This window comes from Dermacentor andersoni, chromosome 3 (assembly GCF_023375885.2).
Source record: "Dermacentor andersoni chromosome 3, qqDerAnde1_hic_scaffold, whole genome shotgun sequence".
In the NCBI taxonomy this organism is placed as follows: Eukaryota; Metazoa; Arthropoda; class Arachnida; order Ixodida; family Ixodidae; genus Dermacentor; species Dermacentor andersoni.
This window is the reverse complement of record NC_092816.1, coordinates 218,014,425-218,025,154: the sequence shown is the minus strand read 5'-3', so window position 1 is coordinate 218,025,154 and position 10,730 is coordinate 218,014,425. Positions and strand designations below refer to the sequence as shown.

General features: G+C 42.7%; 1 long non-coding RNA gene across 1 annotated transcript; it reads right to left on the bottom strand.

Moving 5' to 3' along the window:
- Positions 1-6,828: 6,828 nt before the first annotated feature.
- On the bottom strand, positions 6,829-10,078 carry LOC126537484 (uncharacterized). The gene is made up of 3 exons (XR_007600776.3): positions 9,787-10,078; positions 9,088-9,150; positions 6,829-7,049 (listed from the first exon to the last, which is right to left on the bottom strand). It is a non-coding gene; the product is annotated as an uncharacterized lncRNA (long non-coding RNA).
- Between the last annotated feature and the right edge of the window lie 652 nt (positions 10,079-10,730).

Sequence of the window (10,730 nt, the reverse complement as noted above, 5' to 3'; positions counted from 1 at the left end):
GGGCATCAGGCTGGATGCCTAGTGTAGCACACACGGAGGAAGGAAACTCAGGAGAGACCCTCTGACGTCACTCTTTGTGAAGCGAAAGTGAAGCCGGAAGTTGGCGTTTCTCCGCTTATCGGGCCAGCTCTTCTCTCTTGTTTACATTTCTCGCGAAACCACGCCGCGCTGCGCGCAACCGTGCTGCTCGGACCCGCGCGCTCCGCAGCAATACTAAACAATCGTTAGCATGATTCCGCCAAAGAGGGCAAAATTTCCCACGGATATTCCTTCGTCCGTTGCCATTGCCGTGGCGCGGTACATTGCGTACAGCGTTGCATACGCGTTCATTTCACGAACTTTAGTTCCTCCTGTCCCACCTGGCCACAACAGCATCCGGTAGAGCACGGTCCAGATAACGCAGCGCCACAAAACACGGAGACCAACGCAAACCTGCCCGCACGGCGCCTTTGCCACGGTACGAAACCTACGGAGCAACACGTGTGGGCGCACAGAACAATAACAAAGCCGCCATTGTGGCCCGAAAGGCGGGGCCACTACAGCAAAGAAATAAAAAAAAACAGCAATACAAAGTAGAACCTACTACGTCATTTCCTCCACACTTTTCTCCTAGCGCGCGAGAGGAAGGGCCTCTCCTCAGTTTCCTTCCTCCATGGTAGCACACATTACACTGTATGCTTGCAACCCACGAAACACGCAAGCAGCTATTTGACGTCTAAAAGATGTCTTGAACGGCTAATTCAAAAGCCTAGTAGTTGTCTTGGTCAAGACATTTTGTAGCCATGGACGTCTAGAAGTACTTCAGTAAGCCCTGCTAACGTTACGCTAAAAGTTGGCTAATGGACAGCTTGACAAGAACTGAAGACTTTTATTAGACATTCCCTCAAATTTTTGCGGCAGCTGTTACAGTAACACGACGTTTGCCCACAGTTACAATTTATTTTAAACGAGGCATGGACATCAGAAAAAAAATTTATATTGTTGGATAGAGTGATGCACAGGTAGTTTTTCCAGATGTGAACCATGGGAATAGTGTAGCACAGCCTCATTGGTCAATTAGTGCTTTTTAATTAGACCAATCAATTGCATGCCGCCTGTCAGAATTATTTTGCAAATAAAAGATCTGTATTGTATGCTGATATCATTCCAATGTTCGCCCATTGACCTAAACAAGAACATCTCTGCATGAAACATGTCATTATTAACAAAACTGCGCCCTGCTGGGTTTCCACCAAATTGAAATAGTTTCTAGCAAAGAAAAATTTTGTGAGTGATGCTGCAGTTCAGGCAAAAATTTCATCCTGTTTTCAGCTACAGGGGGCACAATAGCCTTACACCAGTATATGAAACAGAACGCTGTGCTACAATGAGTTAAGAAATAAAGGATAGTACACATCTGGAAAAACACTCTGCGAACCACTCTAACTAGCAATATAAATATATTTTTTTGTGATATCCATGCCTCATTTAAAAGTAAATTGTAACTTACTTTGTGGGTGCCTCTTGTAAGGTAACGCCACATGCTTGCACAGCATCACGCAGAAATAATGGCCAGTTCTTCGGCATATCGTCCATTAGTGAATTCCTTGTACGTTGCACGTTACCAGAACTGAAAGATAAATCATAATATGCTGTTATTGTTTTCATAAACTGTACGATGAGCTTTTTATGCATAAAAGATTATTGCATGCTAAAATGCAGCAAGACATCAACTTCACACCACATCATATACTCATACTTTATTACCTAATAAATGAGAAAAGATGCAGAAAGTGTAATTAACAAGAGTGACAAATAGCAGCAGAGGTGATCATGGATAAATCTTGAAGATGATTGCCGCCGCTGCCAGAGCAGGCCAGCCTTCGTAGGAGAGCACTTGCTGCCCACAAAAGCTTGCTGTCACAGGCCACGCGCGACGGTTCTTGTAGACATAGGCAAGCAATACCTGCACAGAAGAGGGGAAAAAATGCGAGGGAGGAAATGGGACTATTGAAATTGGAACTTCAATTAGCAATATGTGCTAAGTAAGAAGTTTGCCTCACATTAAAAATAAATTTAAGCACTCCTTTCTCTTAAATTACAGTTATCTTAAGGTATGTACGCGATGATGTTTAAAATTACTAGTATATTCCCTGGAATATAGTCATTAAATTGCATAGCAGAGTCAAGGTCAGCCTTTAAGTTAATATATGGTGTTTTGTGGTTAAAAAGCCACTTATCAACCTGTCAAACAAGTCTGAGAAGTTTCCTGCAAAATATAATCAGTTTAAAACAGTAATCCACTCTGCAGGTAAATGATGTACTAGCTTAATTAAAAAGTTAAACAGCGTTTTATGTTGTTGAACTAAAAGCAAGTTTGGCATTTTGCACTGCCTAGCTGTTGCCTTCCTTTCAAACTTAAAGATGACGCAGTACAGAGTAAGCAGGTAGCATGGAAAGGAGGACTGGTGATAAAGTAGTGTTCCGAATCAACACTCCTAGCTGGATCAATCACTTTTGTTGATATATTTTCATGTGACCCTAATTGGTTTAGGGCAATACCTCACACCAACGATGCATCACCTTGGATGATGCGTCATACAATCTTGAAAGTATCTCATGATGTGATCAAACGATAACATTGTCCACTGTCTTGGAAGTGTTATTATGCTGTTTGCGCGAGAAAGTGCAAAGTGATTCGTATAGGTAGCAAATTCATCAGTGCATCTATAGCCTGAGGTAATTCTGAGCATCTACGTTGAAACGCAATTGAGAAGCCACTGCACACAAAAAGGTGTATTCAAGTTATGGTCCATGCTGAATAATTGCCCACCTAGTAAAATATCAAATGTGGCAGGCTAATGAGCCAGGGCAAATAAATTGCTAAATTCTGACAACACCTCCAATTATATTATTGAAATAGGTGACAAAAAACAGTACAGGTATAATTGCAGTTATGACAAAATTTTAATAGCACCTCTGCAAACTGCTGGAACACTCAGCATCATGCCTGTTCTACACGCACATCTGTTGCAGCACAATCTGTATCTCAGACGCAGGCGCCTCCACACATCACTTTGTGATCTCCTCACAATAAGGTTAAGAAACAGTCTGGCACAAGCTACCTGATGCGATTCATTTTGCAAGCGCCAGCCAAGTGCGGACGGTGATAGAGCAAAGTTGAAGTTTGTCCTTGAATGGAAGCCTCAGCCCATGTTTTATCAATTCTAGCGGCAAAGCACACCTTTTACAGCACACATAAATCTTAAATTACACTGCTTGCTGATGCTGTACAGTAAATTCCTGTAAAGAAACTAAACCACGCAGAAAACATTTCGAATGCCAAACTAACCAAATACTGGCTTGAATACATTTGTGCATTAGGGAAGCAAGGTGTAGTGTACACTGTTGTAGCAAGTTTTTACTCATGTATGGAATACTTGTATGACACAACAGAGTTAAATTGCGAGTTCTTACATAGCACTGACTACCTACAGTTAAATTTTGTAAGGCTTAGGGGGAAACTAATTATTAGCAGAACTGTGTATGTACACTGGCACTGAGAAATTGGTTATAATAGTGGCAGCTTATAATGTACCAGTGCAAAAAAATGCCCGTTTGTGAGACACCAACTAGCTATTCTACCACGAAGCGCTCCCTGGCCTTAACCCATATAAAAAGCACTGGGAGGACCAGAGAGGGTACAGTACATTTGCTTACACTGATCACGATGAGGTCCCGTCATCCAGCTAGCGACAAGGTACAAGAAGGATGTCCAGCCGTCTATAGAGTGAAAGGAACAAAATAAGAGAGCATCAAGTCAGTTGAAAGGCAGATTTGCAATTACAAATAAGGTGACCTAGCCACAGTCATTCATTAATACATGCCAAGCTGTCGTGATTTCACTCCCAGATGAAGCACCTACTAGGTTAAAGGTTTTGCGGCTTATTTAGAACAAAACACAAGTGAAATTTGTACATCAGCAGACGATTTAATTTGGGATTGTATAGATGAAGTAAACATTGCAGTTATATTTTTGTTTTGCTATAAAGTGGGAACGCTACAAACTGCATAGTCACTGACACACGCGCGCACACGCAAGAACAAAAGCACACAAAATAGGGCGAGTTCAGTCTGGTTCAGCATTACAGCCAGCGCGTCGTCTTCGAATGCACTCCTTCGGTTGGTTCGTGCTACGTTAACCACAAAACACAAGTGAAATTTGTACATCAGCAAACGATTTAATTTGGAATTGTATAAATGAAGTAAACATTGCAGTTATATCTTTGTTTTGCTATAAAGCGGGAACACTACAAACTGCATAGTCACTGACACACACGCGCACACGCAAGAACAAAAGGACACAAAATAGGGCGAGTTCAGTCTGGTTCAGCACTACAGCCAGCGCGTCGTCTTCGAATGCACTCCTTCGGTTGCTTCATCATCATCATCATCAGCCTGGTTACGCCCACTGCAGGGCAAAGGCCTCTCCCATACTTCTCCAATTGCCCCGGTCAATGCTACGTAACGCCCCGGTAACGTGCCCCGGTAACGTAATGCCCCGGTAACGTAATCCCCGGTAACGTGCTACGTCAACCACACAGGGCAAAGTTCTGACTGGTGTTGCGGAAGCCGTGGAGCGCGGTAGTGCTGAACGGCTCAACACAAGCACAACCCTCGTATAAAAGTAAAGATGACGAAAAATCGCAGGGCAGAAGAGCCCATCTATCAAGAATTGTCGCGGGTAACACCTAAAGATATTCACATTGTTGACGAAAAACGAAGTGCAATGTATTTCACTTACCGGAAGAAGTGTTATACGAATGTGCGACGTACAAAGAAGACACACCGAGACACGAAGGCGGCGAACGCGGATCCCGCCATTGTGGTAGTATAGTGAACTAGAACACCATAGTGGTAGTAAGCCGTTGGCGAAAACAGGCAATACAGTCGATGTCACGAAGCACTGATGCAAAACACACGGCAAACAGCATCAGCACAGCTAAATGACTCCAGTTAATATCCACTAGAAATGTACAGAACGGCTTAAATGACGAACAACTGGCATAACGAACCCACGTACGAGACATTGCGGGCGGCTGTGGCCATTTTTTCAAACTTCCTGCCACCCAGTGTTTCCAGCACGGAATGAGATGTCTGACAAATTTGGATCGTGCCGCCGAAGTGATCGCAGCGCGGTGGCTCTGTGACACCGCTGTGCAACGCCGGCGTTTCGCTCCTGCTGCTGTCAGTATGCCTGCTGCGCGAGCATAGAATGGTTTCCAGGCGTCGTGTGCGCGCCCCGTATGGAAAACAATAACACGCCCTTGATTGTTGAAGTTCTGGTGTGAAATTATTCAACATTAAAGCCAATTATGTTGCTTCTAACGAATTCAATTTGTTTGTGGCATTTTTTATTCGCTAAAGCCGACAGCCGACGGTAACCGCACTTTTAACACGTCGTTTGGCATTTATGCACTTTTAGACAAAACGATCTAGAAAAGTTCTTGAGTTAGACATTCTGAATGTGTTTACCAAAATAGACTCTAGTACACGAGTAGTGGGTTTTGCCGCAGATAGAATATATACTAGCATATTCCAAGTGCTGAGGTTATGTTTAGAAGAAATCCTATTTTCAGTCTTATCATAGACCAAGACGTCTATAGCCGTTTGTAGCCATTTCAAGAAGTTTTTAAGAGGTTCTGTGTTTCTTGGGAAGCTGCCCAAATTGTACTTGCAATGGTCTCATGGATTGCTGCCTCCACAGTGAAAAGTGATGCATGCTGGTATTTTTATAACACTGACCAGATGATGGAGTACAGGCTCCCACGAAACACGCAAGCAGCTATTTGATGTCTAAAAGATGTCTTGAACGGCTAATTCAAAAGCCTAGTAGCTGTCTTGATCAAGGCATTTTGTAGCTGTGGACGTCTAGAAGTACTTCAGTAAGCCCTGCTAACGTTACGCTAAAAGTTGGCTAATGGACAGCTTGACAAGAACAACTGAAGACTTTTATTAGACATTCCCTCAAATTTTTGCGGCAGCTGTTACAGTAACACGACGTTTGCCCACAGTTACAATTTATTTTAAACGAGGCATGGACATCAGAAAAAAAGTTTATATTGTTGGATAGAGTGATGCAGAGGTAGTTTTTCCAGATGTGAACCATGGGAATAGTGTAGTACAGCCTCATTGGTCAATTTGTGCTTTTTAATTAGACCAATCAATTGAATGCCGCCTGTCAGAATTAGTTTGCAAATAAAACAAGATCTGTATTGTATGCTGATATAATTCCAATGTTCACTCATTGACCTAAACAAGAACATCTCTGCGTGAAACACGTGATTATTAACAAAACTTCGCCCTGCTGGGTCTCCACCAAATTGAAATAGTTTCTAGCAAAGAAAAATTTTGTCAGTGATGCTGCAGTTCAGGCAAAAATTACATCCTGGTTTCAGGTACAGGGGGCACAATATCCACTGTGCTACAATGAGTTAAGAAATGAAGGATAGTATACATCTGGAAAAACACTCTGCAAACCACTCTAACTAGCCATATAAATATATTTTTTCTGATGTCCATGCTTTATTTAAAAGTAAATTGTAACTTACCTTACAAGAGGCACCCAGAAAGTAACTCCACATGCTCGCACAGCATCACGCAGAAATAATGGCCAGTTCTTCGGCATACCATCCATTAGTGAATTCCTTGTACGTTGCATGTTACCAGAACTGTAAGATAAATCATAATATGCTGTTATTTTTTTTTTCATAAACTGTAAGATGAGCTTTTCATGCATAAAAGGTGATTGCAAGCGAAAATGCAGCAAGACGTCAACTTCACACCATGTCACATACTCATACTTTATTACCTAATAAATTAGAAAAGATGCAGAAAGTGTAATTAACAAGAGTGACAAATAGCAGCAAAGGTGATCATGGATAAATCTCGAAGATGATTGCCGCCGCTGCCAGAGTAGGCCAGCCTTCGTAGGAGAGCACTGGCTGCCCACAAAAGCTTGCTGTCACAGGCCACACGTGACGGTTCTTGTAGACATAGGCAAGCAATACCTGCACAGAATAGGAAAAAAAGGGCAAGGGAGGAAATGGGAATGTTGAAATTGGAACTTCAATTAGCAATATGTGCTAAGTAAGAAGTTTGGCTCACATTAAAAATAAATTTAAGCACTCCTTTCTCTTAAATTACGGGTATCTTAAGGTATGTATGCGATGATGTTTAAAATGACTAGTATATTTCCTATCATGAGAAGCCAACAAACACTGACACCAAGGACAACATAGGGGAAATTACTTGTGCTTAATAAATTAAATAAAGAAACGATAAATTAATGGAAATTAAAGTGGATGAAAAAACACCTTGCCGCAGGTGGGAACCGAACCCACAACCTTCGCATTTCGCGTGCTATGCTCTACCAATTGAGCTACAGCGGCGTCGTTTTCCCATCCACTTTCTTGGGTATTTATGCGTCCTAGCAGAACCCTGGGAGTGTTAGCCAGCGCCACAACTGAGAGACATTGTTCCTGGCATATAGTCATTAAGTTGCATAGCAGAGTCAAAGTCAGCCTTTAAATTATTGTAAGGTATTTTGTGGCTAAAAAGCCACTTATCAACCTGTCAAACTAGTCTGAGAAGCTTCCTGCAAAATATAATCAGTTTAAAACAGTAATTCACTGTGCAGGTAAATGATGTACTAACTTAATTAAAAAGTTATATAGCGTTTTATATTGTTCAACTAAAAGCAAGTTTGGGGCATTTTGCGCTGCCTAGCTGTTGCCTTTCTTTCAAACTTAAACATGACACAGTACAGAGTAAGCAGGTAGCATGCAAAGGAGGACTGGTGATAAAGCAGTGTTCCAAAGCAACACTCCTTGCTGGATCAATCACTTTTGTTGATATATTTTCATATGACCCTAACTGGCTTAGGGCAATACCTCACACAAATGACGCAACACCTTGGATGATGCGTCATACAAAATTGAAAGTATCTCATGATGTAATCAAGCGATAACATTGCCCACTGACTTGGAAGTGTTAACATGCTGTTTGCGTGAGAAAATGCAAAGCAATTCGTATAGGTGGCAAATTCATCAGTGCATCTATAGCCTCAGGTAATTCTGAGCATCTATGTTGACTTGCAACTGAGAAGCCACTGTACACAAAAAGGTGTATTAAAGTAATGGTCCATGCTGAATAATTGCCCACCTAGTGAAAAGGCAAATGTGGCAGGCTAATGGGCAAGGGCAAATAGATTGCTAAATTCTGATAACACCTTCAATGATATTATTGAAATAGGTGATAAAATACAGGACAGGTAAAATTGCAGTTATGACAAAATTTTAAAAGCACCTCCGCAAGCTGCTGGAACCCTCAGCATCATGCCTGTTCTACACGCACATATGTTGCAGCGCAATCTATATCTCAGACGCTGGCGCCTCCACAGATCATTTTGTGATCTCCTCACAACAAGGTTAAAAAACAGTCTGGCACAAGCTACTTGATGCGATTCATTTCGCAAGCGCCAGCCAAGTGCTGATGGCGGTAGAGCGAAATTGATGTTTGTCCTTGTATGGAAGCCTCGGCCCATGTTTTATCAATTCTAGCAGCAAAGCACACCTTTTACAGCACACATAAATCTTAAATTACACTGCTTGCTGATGCTGTACAGTAAGTTCCTGTAAAGAAACTAAATCCCACAGAAAACATTTAGAATACCAAACTAATCAAATACTGGCTTGAGTACATTTGTGCATTAGGGAAGCAAGGTGTAATGTACACTGTTGTAGAAAATTTTTACTCATGTATGGAATACTTGTATGACACAGCAGAGTTAATTTGTGAGTTCTTACATAGCAATGACTACCTACAGGTAAATTTTGTAAGGCTTAGGGAAACTAATTATTAGCAGAACTGTGTATGTACACTGGCACTGAGAAATTGGTTATGATAGTGGCAGCTTATAATGTACCAGTGCAAAAAAATGCCCGTTTGTGAGACACCAACTAGCTATTCTACCACGAAGCGCTCCCTGGCCTTAACCCATATAAAAAGCACTGGGAGGACCAGAGAGGGTACAGTACATTGGCTTACACTGATCATGACGAGGTCCCGTCATCCAGCTAGCGCCAAGGTACAAGAAGGATGTCCAGCCGTCTATTGAGTGAAAGGAACAAAATAAGAGAGCATCAAGTCAGTTGAAAGGCAGATTTGCAATTACAGATAGGGTGACCCAGTCACAGTCATTCGTTAATAAATGCCAAGCTGTCGTGATTTCACTCCCAGATGAAGCACCTACTAGGTTAAAGGTTTTGCTGCTCATTTAGAACAAAACACAAGTGAAATTTGTACATCAGCAGACGATTTAATTTGGAATTGTATACATGAAGTAAACATTGCAGTTATATTTTTTGTTTTGCTATAAAGTGGGAACGCTACAAACTGCATACTGACACACACGCGCGCACACGTAAGAACAAAAGGACACAAAATAGGGCGAGTTCAGTCTGGTTCAGCATTACAGCCAGCGCGTCGTCTTCGAATGCACTCCTTTCGGTTGGTTCGTGCTACGTTAACAACAAAGACTAACAAGCAGGGCAAAGTTCTGACTGGTGTTGCGGAAGTCGTGGAGCGCGGTAGTGCTGAACGGCTGAACACAAGCAGAACCCTCGTATAAAAGTAATGACGAAAACTCGCAGGGCAGAAGAGCCCATATATCAAGAATTGTCGCGGGTAACACCTAAATATATTCACATTGTTGACGAAAAACGAAGTGCAATGTATTTTACTTACCGGAAAAAGTGTTATCCGAACGTGCGACGTACAAAGACGCACCGAGACACGAAGGCGGCGAACGCAGATCCCGCCATTGTGGTAGTAAGCCGTCGGCGAAAACACGCAATACAGCCGATGTCACGAAGCACTGATGCAAAACACACGGCAAACAGCATCAGCACAGCTAAATGACTCCAGTTAATATCCAGTATAAATGTACAGAACGGCTTAGAATGACGCACAACTGGATAACGAACCCACGACCGAGACATAGCGGGCGGCAGTGGCTGTTTTTTAAAACTTCCTGCCTCCCAGTGTTTCCAGCACAGAATGAGACGTCCGACAAATTTGGACTATGCCGCCGAAGTAATCGCAGCGCGGTGGCTCTGTGACGCCGCTGTGCAACACCGGCGTTTCGCTCCTGCTGCTGTCAATACCTGCTGCACGAGCATAGAATGGTTTCCAGGCGTCGTGTGCGCGCCCCGTATGGGAAACAATAACACGCCCTTGATTGTTGAAGTTCTGGTGTGAAATTATTTAATATTAAAGCCAATTAACTTATGTTGCTTCGAACGAGTTCGATTTGTCTGTGGCGTCTTTTATTCGCTAACGCCGACGGCCGACGGTAACCGCATTTTTAACACGTCGTTTGGCATTTTATGCACTTTTAGACAAAAAGATCTAGAAAAGTTCTTGAGTTAGACATTCTGAATGCGTTTACCAAAACAGACTCTAGTGACACCAGTAGTGGGTTTTGCTGCAGATAGAATATATAGGCCGCGTGCACCGCCTATAGAGGCGCCACTGATAGCCACCTAGCGGGCGCTTCCAACAATACGCGTGGGAGCAGTAGCAGACGACAACGCTTTGCAGCAAGGGTGACTGAAGTTCGCGGCTGCGATTTGTCCTTGGTTCGGGCGCCAGACTGCTTCTTCTGCGGTGACAGCTGTAGGGAAGACGCA